Genomic DNA, 15,385 nt, shown 5'->3' with positions numbered 1-15,385 from the left:
AAGAATGTGGGAAAAGTAAGACGAGGGCTCACAATGTCAAACGTTCACAAAAGGCAGGAAGACATGGTAAATGTGAAAGAGTAGGAGTACCAAGAATCAGATCCAAGAATTATAATCATATTCTTTTTATTGTGCTGTTTTAAGCATGTAATGTAATAAATATATGATATTGGAGATAAATTTCCTGATACAAAATTCAAATATATAATGTATAAATATTTTTATTTTATTTTTTTCCTCTATAATTCATTATTTTTTTAATCTTCAACCAGAGAAATGTGACATCTTTCTTCTACACCATCTGGAAGCAATATTAATTTTATTCAGATAAATAATGCAAAAGTTTTTCATAGATAAGTTTCTTCCAAAACATAGATTCCTTGCCTAGCATCTTTTTTTTTTTTTTTTTGTACATTTGAAATATCAGCCCAACTGATTTATAGAATTCTGATCAAGGTTTGTTTTCAAAAGTATACTTCAGTATACTAACTTTCATTAAAAAAAAAAAAAAGGAAAATTGAGCTAAGTTTATTTATCTTCAAGAATTTTGAAATCAAATAACCTAAGAATTTGCCATGGTTTGGATTTAGAATATCCCCCAAAGGACATGTTTTTAAAGTCTTGGTCTTTATCTTGGTGCTCTTGGAAATTGGTAGAACTTTTAAGAAGTCAGGCCCAGTAAAAGGAATTTAGGGCATGAGGGACATGCCCTTGAAGGGACTATTTGGATCCCAGCCCCTTCCTCTCTTTGCTTCCAGCTACCATGAGGTGAGCAACCTCCTCCATCACATGTTCTTAACATGATGTACTGTGCTGCCACAGGCTCAAAACAACAGTTCCAAGCAACCATGAAATAAAACCTCTGAAACCATGAGCCCAAATAAATCTTTTCCTTTATTAAGTTGATTTGCTCAGGTATTTTGTTACACTTACAGAAAGCTAACACAGAATTCAGTTCTTAACTCCATAAGGGGAATCCTCCTTACTTTATGGAAAATGACTTTTACCTATGAAAGTATTTTTCCTGGTTGAGTTTCCCAAATGTACAATTTAGCTAGAAATTTGATGAATAAAATGATTGATTCATTTGTGTAGCTATTTGTAAATACACTTGCAAAGAAACAAGAGTATATGAGTTCAATCAAAGGTCCAGTCATTTGACTAAGTCTTCACTAATGAGTTCAGTTGACACTTCCTTTAGGTAACATAAACCAGTTTCTTACAACCATCCCTCCACCCAAAATCTAAGTCTCATACCACATCGGTTGTGCATACAATTCAAGTAAAGAATTCATGGACAGTTCTCTTGTGGTTCAAACCATCGTAGCACATCTAATTCCTAGTCTGAATTACCACATTCATGACATGCTCTTTTTCAATAAAATGTGACTCTTATTGAATTATAAAACAGTCATATGACTTGTGCAAACTGCCACTATGAATTTACATTTTGTAAAACAACTGTAGTGTTAGCATTGACTTACTGGAGTGCCTTCTACAGTCCTGTTTATAGGCACTTCACTTATCACACAAAAATCATTTCCTGATGTGTCCATTACTGGCACAATGTTCAAAAATTATTCAAACACTTAAATCCTTTCAGATACCACAAATGACTCTAGTTAATTGGGTAATATTTATATCCTTTATATCTGTACTCTCATTGGCTGAAAAAAAGCTACAAATAATTTAATCTTTTCATGCAACTTTGTAATATGAGTTCCTTTACCCAACTTTAACATGCTAGGAAATATTGTATGTGGTAAAATTTCTATTTGCACACATTTATGATCAGGACACAATTTCTGCTACATTCCACCTTCTTTTAAACCCATCATTAGCAAAGGTTTTCATGCCAAGAAAAAATGTTCACTTAATGTATTTTACGATATATCACTGTGCTTACATGGGAAAAAAATCCTGGCATTCCAGTCCTTATTTTCAATTCATTAAGTTTCTCATTACATGTGTTTGCTATTCTGGTCATTATTCTTGAAATAGTTTATTTCATAATTGTTTCTTAAGTCATGTATATTTAGTACAGTGTGCACTAATAGTTGGGGTACAGTAGTAGTTACATAAGGAATGTTTTTACTTCCATGACATATTATTTTCTTCTCTTGGAACACTTGGTTATGCAGTTTTTCATTTTCTCATTTTTAATGAAGAGAAAAACAGTATGATGCAATGATAAATGCCAACTCCCAACATTAGGGAGACAGTAGGTAGCATGATTGTGATAAACCCAAGAATACCTGCCCAAGAGCAGTGGCTTTTGTGAATTAGGATTTGGTTTATCTGAAAACCCAAAACAGCATAGTTTAAATAAAAACTAGGCCAATTTATTTTGATAAAGTACAGAAAGGCAGTCTTCTCAGCTGGTTCCAAGATCAGGAGCATATGACTATTTTATAATTCAGTTAAGAGTCACATTTTAAAGAGCAGGATGATGATGCTCTTTCTATCATATGGTTTTTGCACCCTCTATTAGCAGTCTCCCCCTTGTAATACAAGATGATTGCTCTAGCTATTTTATCCACATTCTAGTCTGAAAGAGAAAAGGGAAAAAGAAGACATGCACCTTCTTCTGTCCCATTAGCCAGAACTTCTGGTCACACCTAACAAAAAAGGAAGCTGAGTCTTTATTCCAGATGGTATGCACTTAGCCAAGACTGGGAGTTCAATTACTACACACACACACACAACAAATACTTGGGAACAACTATGCCATGTTCAGGAAATAGGGAAATTTGTAGCTATATCAGAGTAAGCAGAAAAGGAGATATTCGGAGATAAGGATAAGAAGTAATAGGGACAGGTGACAGATTGTGAAAGGTCCTAGAGGCCTTTGAAAAGACTTTGGTTTATTCTCTGAAATGGGGTATGTTGTAGGGTTTTGAACAGAATGACATGAGATTCTGGTCACTGTGTTGATACAGACTCTAGGAATGAGGACAAAGCATACTCAGGGAGCTGATTAAAACACTATTGTAATAAAGAAGGTGAGATTAAGAAAACTAATCCATTAAGGAAGAAATCCAAAGAAGTTGCCAGGTCTTACCTAGCAAATATCAAAGACAGATGGAAGACAGATGGAAGGAAGACCTATTCATTTCTTGCTTTCTGCCGAGTGAGACTAAATTTTTTACTGAGAGCACATCCTTACCAGTCAAGACATGTCCACTATTGTAACAGAAAAACTAAAAAAAAAAAAAAAAAAAAAAAATCAGAGGTTTAATGTAATATAAATCTGTCCATAATTCACATATGATCCTTCTCCAAATGCTAATTTGAGAACTCAGGATACCTTCCATCTTGTGGCTCCACCACATTCAACAAACAGGTTTTTTTCAGGTTGGTGCAGGGGAAAGAGCTTAAAGGACCTCAGTTGGTGTTCACTTGGTAAATGAACGAGGCCTGCAAGTGCCAAGCAACATTTTGCTCAAATTCTGTTGACTGGAACTCAGTCACGTGGCATATAAACTGTCATGGGAAGTAGAGCCCAGCTGTGTGCCCAGGAGAAAATGGGAACAACTGTCATGAATAGTTAGTCATCATAAATTCAAGCTGTAAATGGGCATACCCTTCATTTCTACCCATGCCTGTCACTAAAACATTCTGGGTCCCCTTTGTTCAATATACCAAGAGCTAATTCCCTTATGGATTAGAAGTTATAAAGAGCTGCCTACTTGTATGCCCACCATTGTTTTCACTTACCTGCAGAAATTCTCCTGAAGCCTTCTGAACAGATTTTATTGTTCCTCATCAGCTTTGAAGAAAGAAGATGAAACAAGTGAGCTGTAACTGAATGACTAACAAATTTTGCTTTTTTGAGATTATAAATCACAACTCCTCTACCCTCATTTCCTACAGTGTTTTATCTGCACAATTGCTTTATCATTTAGAAATGAGAAACTCATTTTAAATGTATTAAAATGGATATGCAAAATCAAGAACAACAGATGAAGGATAATACCTTTTAAATTACATCCATGTTCAGAGTCAACTCCTGATGATCTGTGCCAAAGAAACAGAAATGTGGCCAACACAAAGCAATTTGTAATTTCCTTTTTTTGTTTAGGAATGCAATCACTAGCATATATATGCCCATCTCCACTAAGGATGATTTTCAGAGCAGGCCTCCACTGTCACTTGTGCCAAATGATCTATAAACATTAACTGAATACACATTATACCTATAAGGATTCATAATTTGGAAACTTTACCTTGAACTATAGTAGTTTAAATTGTGCAGTTCAATCAAAGGATGGTTTTTTTTTGTTGTTGTTGTTTTTAATGAGAAATGACATCAGGATTGCTTTACCATGGAGTTACATTCCCAGACCTATTTTTTTTTTTTTTTTTTTTTTTTTTTTTGAGACAGGGTTGCACTAAGTTGCTTAGGGCCTTACTAAGTTGCTGAGGCAGACCTCTAACTTGAAATCTTCCTGCTTCAGCCTCCTGAATCACCGGGATTACAGGTGTGTGCCACTCTGCCCAAGTAAAACTTCCATTCTTTCTACAAATAAAGGCAATTTGACTAATTTGATGTTCTTGTTCACAACTATGGTTCACAGATACTGTCTTATAACTCCTACTGCCTCTCTCTGCTTACTTATCAGAATTTTATTACAGTAGCAGTGCTATGACTCTAAATGTGTCCTTTAAAATCTGTATGTTGAAAGCTAATCAGCAATGTGATAATCGTTGGAGGTGGAGCATCTAAGAGCTGATTAGATCATGAGTGCCAGAGAGCTAGCTGCCTTGCCCTTCCACCAGGCAAGGACTTAGTGAGAAGGTGCTGTCTGTAGACCAGGAAGAGAGATTCACCAGACAACTAATCTGCTGGAAACTTGGTCCTGGACTTCTTTGCCTCCAGAACTGTAAGAAATAAATTTCTGTTGTTTTTAACCTACCCGATTTATGATATTTTGTTATAGCAGCTCAAACAGACTAAGACATGTAGTTTTTTAGAAATACCCACAAGCTATAAAAAACAGTAGAAGTATCATATAAGATATAGAATCCAATGGATAAATCTAATGCTTTTACAAAATTTTATGTGATAGCCTATTAATAAAAGTATCAAGTTTCTTTTACCCCAAATTGATAATCTTTTCTCCAAAATGTGGTTATTCAAGGGAGTACCCTTCCGAAGTTTATAATAAATTGCACAAGTTATCTCTTTTCTTTTTTAGTATGAAATTTCCATTTTACTTTAATAGTCTTAGAGAACATAGACAATACTAAAAGAAAAACTTTAGACAAATTGAATTTAACAGTGTTTAATTGAGCAAAGAACAATTCATTCATCAGGTAGACCTCTGAATCAGAAGAGGTTTAGAGAACTCCAACCTGCAATGTGGTCAGGCACCATTTATGGACAGAAAACAGAAATGATGTCCTGAGACAGCTGGATTGCTTGCAGTGCCAGGTCATTTGCCTTATTTGACCATGGTCTGATGCCAAGCTACAGGTTATCTCTTTAATAGCAGGTATATCTAGGGGAAAAGAAGATATATAATATTAAAAAATCTGATGAAACTGACCAATATTCTTTCCATTGGTTATTTCATAGCCATCCAAAACAGGGCCAGACCATTACTGGACTGGCCAAAAATCTGTATTTTTTAACTTTTATTCTCAATGATTTCTTAAAATCAGTCAAGTTTTGGAAAAACTGACCTAATGCAAAGGAAACCCCAAGAAGATAGTGTCTGTTTGCTGAATTTTTATGTAAATCTGTGAGGTACACTGAATATGAATCAGTTAGCTATCCATTACATAGAATTTTAGAGTACATATAAAACAGTATAATTTAAGTGGGAAAAAGATTTGGAGCAATGTACAGTGCAAAAAAAACATGTAGAATATAGTCATAAATTCTGAAATATCATGAGAGCTAAATAATATTTAAAGTATAACCATTTGGTTGGGCTCAGTGGCACATGCCTGTAGTCCCAGCGGCTTGGGAGACTAAGGCAGAAGGATTTTCAGTTCAAAGCCAGCCTCAGCAACTCTGCGAGACCCTGTCTCTAAATAAAATAATAAAAGGGTGGATGTGGTTCAGTGGTTAAGTGCCCATGGGTTCAGTCCCCAGTACCAAAAAAAAAAAAAATATATATATATATATATATATATAAATATTTAATGTCTTCTTTATCATTTTTAAATTATTTGTTTTAGTTAAATCATTAAAATATGATTTTTCTTGATGGTATATGATTTCACCAGTCAGTAAGATGCAAATTATGCTCTATAACTTTGAAAAACACTTTATCATGAAATGTAGAGCATTAAGAGTTTTTAAAAATATTTTTTAGTTGTCAATGGACATTTATTTATTTATTTGTTCATATGTGGTGTTAGGAATTGAACCCAGTGCCTCACACATGCTAGGCAAGCGCTCTACCACTGAATCACAACCCCAGCCTGAGCACTAGGATTTTAATTAAAATTATATTTGTACTTCTCAGGTCTATGTTATAGCAAGATAAAACTTACTGAATGAACTTACATATAATAAAGTAATTATAATTATACATATATAATTTTTATGACATTTGAAGTCAGATCAAAGTTAATCTCATCATAAGTGTCAATCTTTCACAACTGAAAGTCATTTTTATTAGCATTTTCAAATGATTGCAGTTTATAGGAAGACAGTTATGATATTGATTGTTATAATAATTTAAGGGATATTCTTATCCCATATCTCATTTCTGCCCTGTCTTAAAGAAACAAATTTTGCACACATTTTGGATAGATGAACACAAAGATTAACAAAATGATTTGTCTGAAATAGTTTGCATTTTCAAAGAAAAAAAGATGAAGCCATTATGGCTGGCATTCTACAGACACGTTGGGGTAAAGAAACAAAATGTGGGGATGGTTGATTGTCACCTCATTTACCTATCAAATTGCAATCACAGTCTTCCTCTGATAATATCAAAGCTATGATTATGTATGTAAAATACACATGGGGGTTTGGGGTTGTGGCTCTAGGTAGAGTGCTCACCTAGCACTGGATTCCATCCTTAGCACCACAAAATATAAAATAAATGTACTGTGTCCACCAACAACCAAACAAACAAAAAAAAATACAAGTAGGAAGACATTTTTGAGTATTTAAATAAGCTCATACAAGTACTTACCATCATTTTTCTAAGTTCCTTTACACAATCTACACACTTAATTAGCATCTACTATGTGTAGGGTACTATTGTATGTACCCAGGATGCAAAAAGATAGACAAAATCTCTGTCCAGCTGGGCTCAGTGGTTCACACATAATTCCAGTAGCTACAGAGGCTGAGGACTGAGGCAGGAAGATTACAAGTTCAAGGCCAACCTCAGCAATTTATCAAAGCCCTAAACAACTTAAAGTATCCCTGGGTTAAATCCACAGTACCCCCCCCCTCAAAAAAAAAAAAAAAAAAAAAACCTGTGTTCAGAAGAGTTTATAATTTAGTTGGGTAAGCAATGATAAATATCAGAAGATATAGGTCACAAGTAAGATGTCTTTCAAAGTGCAGCTCCCTCAACAACTGTATCAGAATTATATTGGATGATTAACCACAGGAATAGGGTCCTAATTAGAATAAGTTATACTCCATGTATGTATAATATGCCAAAATATACTCTACTGTCATGTGTATCTAAAAGGAACAAATTTTTAAAAAGAATTATATTATTTGTGTTAAGATACAAATTCCTTGGCTCACTCCAGACCTACTAAGTCAGCATCTCTAGAAACACATTTCCAGGAGCATGTATTTTAACTTCCCAGTGATTCCGACTAAAGTTTGAGAATCAGTGGCAAAATTAAATCCATAAGAGACACTCATACAGTAAGAAGTTGCTGATAAAGAATCAGTCTTCCCTCAAAGAATGAAAACTATTAAAAAGAAATGAAATGGCAATTGTTCACAGGGTTCTCATCTCAAGAGAAATCAAAGAAACTAAACAGACGACTGCTAAAAGAAGAGTTCAGTAAAGACAAAGGCAAAGGATACACTACACAAAAATTAGAAACATTTTAATATTTATAATTAGAAAATGTAATCTTAAAAATACATATACAATTGACAGTAGCAGAAATAATTATAAGGTTCCTAAGAATAAGTCTAATAAAATATGAGAAAGATACAGATAAAATTTAAACTTTATTAAAGAAGAGACAATTTACATAGAGAACTAAAGTGTTCATTATTAAGAAGTAGCAAATTATCCCTAGATAACTTTATTATTATTATTATTTATTTATTTTACTTATTTTGGTACTGAGGATGGAACTCAGAAGCAGTTTATCACCAAGCTTCATTCCCTAGCCCTTTTTATTTTTTTATTTTGAGACAGGGTCTTGCTAAGTTGCTTAGGCCTTGCTAAATTTTGCTGAAGCTGGCCTCAAACTTTTGATCCTCCTGCCTTAATCTCCTGAGTCACTGGGATTACAGGCATTCACCCCCTTCCCCAGCTCCTAGATAACTTTAAGGCAATTCAAATCCAAATTCTTCCTTATCTTTATGTAGAAAAAAAAGAGAAAACTGGTTTTAAATTGTATGTAGAAGGTCTGATGCTGTAGCTCAGTGTAAAGCACTTGCCTAGCATGTGCAAGACCCAGGGTTCTATCCCCAGGACAGCAACATAAAAAAGAAAAAAAAAAAAAATAGAAAAAAATAATAGGTAGAAGCTGGGCGTGTTGATACACCACTGTAATCCCACCAACTTGGGAGGCTAAGGCAGGAGGATCACAAGTTCAGTGTTAGCAACTTAGTGAGATCTTGTCTCAAAAAATAAAAAGGTCTGAGTATGTACCTCAGTGATAAAGAGCCACTGGGTTCAATCCCTAGTACTAATTTTTTAATTAAATAAATTAACAAAGTGTACATCGAATAGTAAAAGAGAATGGAAACTCAGGACAAGAAAAACAGAGTGGAATGGAATCAAGAATTTAGACACAGAAGCACTTGTATGAGGGAACTTAATAAATGGGGGAGGAGGGGCACCTGAAACTCATCACAGCAAAGGGCTAACTTCCCGCTACCTCTGTTGAGGCTCCAAGAATTTGATAGAAAATAAAGCTACAGGGCTGGGGTTATGGCTCAGTGGTAGAGCACTTACCTAGCATGTGTGAGGCACTGGGTTCGATTCCTAGCACCATAAATGAATAAAATAAAATTTTATCAACATCTAAAAAATATGTATATGTGTGTGTGTGTATATATATATATATATAATGTTTCCCATTTAAAAAAAAGAAAGCTACAATCTAATAGAAAAATAGAAGATAGAAATACTTTACTGAAATGAAAATACAAATGGCTTTTTAACATACAAGACAGCAACTAATCTCACTATTATGTATAATTATGATGCACCAATAAAATATGGAAAAAAGCATACAGAACAGATATTCAGTCTCATTTCCTTTAAGCAGCAAATGGAAACTACTGAAACATTCTGTATTTATTAAGCTGACAAACATCCAAACACTTGATAACACACTGCGTTGATAAGGCTATAGGGGGAAATGACACTTTTGAACATTGTTGGCAGAAGTGTAAATTAATGCAACCCTATATGGAAGGCATTTTTTTGCAATAGCTATCAAAATCACAAATATCCTGTGAACTATCAGTGTGCAAAGTTATTCACTGTAGCACTGTCTGGTTAAGAGTTTGAATACTGGAGTCTAATAACCCAGTTTTAAATCCCATTTCTTACAGTTACTAGCTTTGTGTCCCTAAGTAAATTATAAAATCTTCTGTGCCTCAATTCCATCTTCAGTAAAATGGAGGCCAAAATATCACCTACCTCTTTGAGTTGGGGAGAATTGAGTTAATCTATGTAAACAGTATTTACAAAAGTACATAGCCCTTCTATGCCTGTTTTAGCTATTGTTTTTAACATCTAAAGACTACAATCTAGCCGGGCAGGGTGTCACAAGCCTATAATCCCAGAGGCTCCGGAGGCTGAGGTAGGAAGATCTTGAGTTCAAAGCCAATCTCAGCAACAGTGAGGCGCTAAGCCACCCAGTGAGACCCTGTATCTAAATAAAATACAAAATAGGGCTGGGGATGTGACTCAATGGTGGAGTGTACCTGCATTCAATCCCCAGTACCAAAACCCCCCCACAAAAACCAAAAAACTATAATCTAAATATTTACCAATATGGAACTGATTAAATAAATTATGGCAGATTCATACAATTTAGATGTAAAAGATGAATAAATATAGTTTTTATGAAAGTACCGCCAAGATATATTTAGTGGAAAAAAAGCAAGGAATATGGCAATATGTAAAGTATTCTACTATTTGGGGGCTTATTTATTTATTTATTTTATTTGGTACAGGAGAGTGAACCCAGGGGCACTGTAGCACTGAGCTACATCCCAGAACTTTTTATTTTTTTGTGACAGGGTCTCACTAAGTGGTTCAGGCTGGCCTCAAACTTGTGATTCTCCTGCTTTAGTCTCCCGGGGTTTCTGGGATTTCAGGCATGTGCCACAAGCCAAACATATCTACTTGTTTAAAAATTAAAAGAGAAAGAAAGTAGCAGAATACGTTGTTTTGTATATGCATTACAGAAAACTCTCTGGAAGGATATCAGAAAGGCATGATAGGACAAAAGGTAGGAGGGAGATTTTTCACTATATACATCTTTATATAAAGGCATGTGAATATATTACCTGTTTTAAAAGTATATATAAACATACCCACCCACCCCCCCACACACACATAGTGGGATTTAATCCAGGGGTGCTTTACCACTGAGCTACATCTCCAGCACTGTTTTAAAATTTTTATTATTTTTTTTAATTTTGAGACTGGGCTGACCTCAAACTTGCAATCCTCCTGCCTCAGTCTCCAGAGTTGCTGGGATTACAGACCCGTGTCACCATGCCAGCTAAAAACAATAATTTTAAAACAGTTCAGATGCATCCAAGATTTATATATCAGACTATCTGACTGTGGTCTAAAAACATCGAATGCTGTCAAGGATTTATGGAAATATGAACTATTATATATTGTAATTGAAATGTAAACTGGTACTACTAAGAAAGCAAGGCAGTCAGTGCTATGAACTAAATGTCAGTCCACCCCAAATTCATTTGTGAAGCCCTACCCATCAGTGTGATAGTATCTGGACGTGGGCCTTTTGGAGATAATTAGGTTTAGATGAGGTCAGGAGAGTAAGCCTCACCCTCTGCCATACAGAGTCTTAAGAAGAGGAATGAAAGGTCATGGGAAGACACAATGAGAAAACAGCTATCTGCAAGCCAAGAAAAGGGTCCTAACCAGAATTTGCCCATGGAGGCACCCTGACCTTCAGAATTCTAAGAAAATGAATGTCTATTGTTTAAGCCATCTAGTCTATGGTATTTTGTTAGAGTATCCAACCTAAGTCTGGTCCCTTAGTCATAAGCAGTAGGAAATTTTAAAACAGAAAAGCTATTGAAAAAATATTAAGTTGATTACAGAATCTCCAGAAAGGTTGGATAACAGCCTTGGTAAAATAGAGGAAAAGGGACTCTATGTTGACAAACCAGAGCAAGCTTAAGGCCACAGAACCAGTCTGGGGAGCCATCCCGCTACACGCAAACACAACTTCTTTGTGCCACTAGCTCCAACTTCAGGAGGGTTATCTGCTTGACCCGGACTCAGCCACCATCGTGTTCTCTAGCTGTCAAAATATCTGGCAAAGAAAATATCACACATTTGCTTCTTCTGTAATGAGAGGTGAATTCTGTCATCCACTGCCTTATAAATAGGAACATCTTCAAATAGAGGAAGAAGACTCTGATACAGGACAGCTGAAAAATAATAAATGTCCCTGTCAGAGGACAATCTGTTTCATGACTCGTAATTTTACTTCTAAGTATAAACACTAGATTTTTTTTCTACATGTATACAAAAAAGTATTACCTACATTCATTGTCTCTAAAAAGATAAAATTGGAAACAACCCAGTTTTGTTCATTAGCAGGAAAATGGACATGTGGTTTAGTCATGCAATAGAATATCAGATAGTAGTAAAATCAGTGAAAAATCAACAGGAATAAATCTTTAAAAAGGTTGAAGAACAAAGTTTCAGAATACAGTATGTTACTAATTATGTAAGATGTAACCATATGCAAAATTACAGTATATATTGAGATAGACTTGTGTGTCATAAAAGTATGAAAACATGCATGGAGATGATATACAATTATAGATGCCTTTGAGGGAATGAAAGAGGTTAGGGTAGTTTGAAGTTTTAGCTGTCATATTTCTTAAATAAGCCAAACTCGGTAAGCATTAGTAGTTGCACAGTGAACATCATTGTTTTAGACCTCACTAAAGACTCCTATTAATACAAACTCCCTCTTGTCCCAATAAGTGCCTGAAACTCTTATGTTCCCCCCTGTTACCCGTGAGTGAATGTGCTTGTCTAGATCTTAGGCCAAATTATCTTAACTGTGCACTAAATCCAGCCCCTCTCACCTCCTCCAGTTGTCCTTTTTCGAACACCATCAGATTTTCTTTCTCTACCAAATTTTCCAAAATACAAATGAACATAGTATAAAAATCAAGTCTTTAAAATTCTCTAGGCCCTATTTCCCCTTCTTACAATTAGCTTGTGCCTTTGCTTCTCTTTACCACACACAAAAAAATCCTTGGGCTGGGGAGATAGCTCAGTCGGTAGAGTGCTTGCCTTGCAAGCACAAGGCCCTGGATTCAATCCCCAGCACCGCAAAAAAAAAAAAAAAAAAAAAAAAAAAAAAAAAAAAAAAATCCTTAGGAGAACTGCCTAAACTTCTCTAGTTTCTCTCCTTCAATTTACTCTTTTTTAAAAAAATAGTTTTTAGTTTTCAATGGATTTATACTTTATTTATTTACTTATTTATTTCTGTGTGGTGCTGAGAATGGAACCCAGTTCCTCACACATACAAGGCAAGGGCTCTACCACCGAACCACAACCCCAGCCCCATTTACTCCTGAAACTCATTCCATTCAGGTTTTCACTTCATTTCTCCAAAAGTGCTCAAGGGCAACCAATGAATTTCATATAGTTAAATCAATGGTCACTTTCTAATCCTCTGTTTTTGACATATTTGACATAAGTGATTACTTCCTCCACCTTGTAACACTTTGTTTTCTTGTCCTGATAAGAGTCTAGATTATTGTTCAATTTGGAGAATTCACTCTCTTCACCCTTCCACTATGGGCTGAATATATTTCCTACTCCACTGATGTTGGATGTGGCTAGATCACATATCCTAGCCAATGGAATAATAAGCCAACACGATATGAACAGAGAGGCCTTCAGTATGCTCTGGGCTGTTCATACATGCATACCTGACCAGTGTAACTCCACATCATGTACAACTGCAAAAACAGGAAGTAATACTCAATGTGTGAATAATATGTCCAAAGACATTCTATTGTCATGTATCACTGAGTAGAACAAACAAAATTTTTTAAATGCTCTGGGCTTTAGATTGGCTTTTGCACTTCAGTGATCTATTTACTATTAGATCTCCAAACTGGTTGCTACCTCTTCATTCTGGGCTCCAGAATGAGCACACATGGAATAGACTGAAACTCAACCTATAACCTAAGGCTGAGCCACTCTGAGCACAGCCTAGAACAACTGAACCAACCCTGAACAAATCCACATACCTGTGGGAATGAGAACAAATACATGGCTATAAGGGACTGAGCTCTGGAATTATATGTTATGTAGCATTATTGCAGCAATACCTGCCTCGGTACCTGCCTTCTGGGACAAGATCACTCTCCTGATTGTCCTCCAGTTTCACTAATTGTTTCTCTTCATTACCCTGACCATTTACTACTGGGGTATCTCCTAAGACCCAGCTTTCAAACCTCTTCTCTCACTCTTTTTTTTTTTTTTTTTTTTTTTTTGTATAAGGGATTGAACCCAGGGGTGCTTAACCACTGAGCCACATCCCCAGCCCTTTTTTATATTTTATTTCAAGACAGTCTCACTGAGTTGCCGAGAGCCTCACTAAGTTGCTAAGGCTGGCTTTGAACTTCTGATCCTCCTGCCTCAGCCTCCTGAGCTGCTGGGATTATGGGAGTATGCCACCACACCCAGCTCTTTTCTGTCTTGATGCTCTTAGTCATTCTCATGTCTTTAAATATTATCTGGTAACTGACAACTCCCAAATTTCTATTGCCAGCCTAGGCCTCTCTCTTGAATTCCAGACTGATATAACCAACTGCCTACCTAACATGCCTACTTGAATATCTAACAGGCATCTCAAATTAGAACAGTGCTCCGCCACCAAAAAAAAAAAAAAAAAAATCTACTCCTCTCTCAACATTTTTTCTCTCTTAGTAAATGCCAAATTGCTCCTTCCATTTGCTTTAGGCAAATGCCCTGGAGTCATTCTTGATTCCCCATATCCCATCCCATCAGATCCCTTGAAAATTGTGTTGATTCTACCTTCAGAATATATTTTAAAAATCTGATCCTTTCACGACTGCCAACCTAGTTCAAGCAATCTTTGTCTCTTATCTGGAATGTTCAAGAGCCTCCTAATATCCTTGCTTCTGCTCCTCCTCTCCTCTCCTCACTCCATTCTCCCTTCTCAAAAATGTTGCCAGGACATTCCTTTTGAAATGTCAGTCTGATGGTGTTAATTTTCAGCTCAAGCTGATTCCTTACTTCTTCAACCTTTTTTATTTTTATTACCCTCACTCACTACAATTCAGCCACTGACCTCCTTGCTATTCTGTGAACTTGAACATCCCAGGCATACTCATTTCAATTGATTGCTGGTCCCACTGACCAGAATGCTGCTCCCTAGATTGATACACATGCTTGCCTATCTCTTCAAAATCTTGACTCAAATACCTCCTTTCTTGAGACCTTTCCTAACCACTTTAACATTGCAACTCACCACCTCCCAAAGTCCCTAAAACCTCCCCTTCTTTATTTTTATTTATAGCACTTATCGCACCTGAACACTACATTATTTTACTTGGTTTTTCATTAATGTCATTGTCATTCCTAACTAGAATAAATATTCAGTCCCTGAGAATAGGGAATGTTTTTTGTTTATTTTGTTGTTTGTTGAATCATCAGTACTCAAATATTTGCTGAATGAATCTATTGGACCGTCTGCATCTTGGAAGTTTCATATAGATAGATGTAGTGACAGACCCCAGGCAAGTATGATTAAACAATTGTCTCTAATTCCCAAAAGATTTCCCAAATCTACTTAATGATCTGTTTGTAATAAGATAGAAAAGTATCTAAAAGGAAGGAGAATTTTTTTAATAGTTTCTTTGACTTTAGGATTCTGGTAAATTTGAGAGTTCATAGTTTTTGGCTACCTCGAGGTTTTACATAAAACATTAAAAAAACTTTATTCA

The 15,385-nt window shown here is 35.6% G+C and overlaps 1 protein-coding gene across 1 annotated transcript in view; it reads left to right on the top strand.

Moving 5' to 3' along the window:
• The first annotated feature begins 4,802 nt into the window (after window positions 1–4,802).
• The window catches only part of Elovl7 (ELOVL fatty acid elongase 7), an 84,323-nt gene continuing 73,740 nt past the window's right edge, over window positions 4,803–15,385 (top strand). The window contains exon 1 of the mRNA XM_047556639.1: window positions 4,803–4,883. The gene's annotated coding sequence lies outside the window, so the exon portion shown is untranslated. The remainder of the gene's footprint in view (window positions 4,884–15,385) is intronic.

The sequence above is a fragment of the Sciurus carolinensis genome, chromosome 6 (assembly GCF_902686445.1).
Source record: "Sciurus carolinensis chromosome 6, mSciCar1.2, whole genome shotgun sequence".
In the NCBI taxonomy this organism is placed as follows: Eukaryota; Metazoa; Chordata; class Mammalia; order Rodentia; family Sciuridae; genus Sciurus; species Sciurus carolinensis.
Note: the sequence above shows the minus strand (reverse complement) of the source record. Positions and strands in the feature narration are given on the sequence as shown.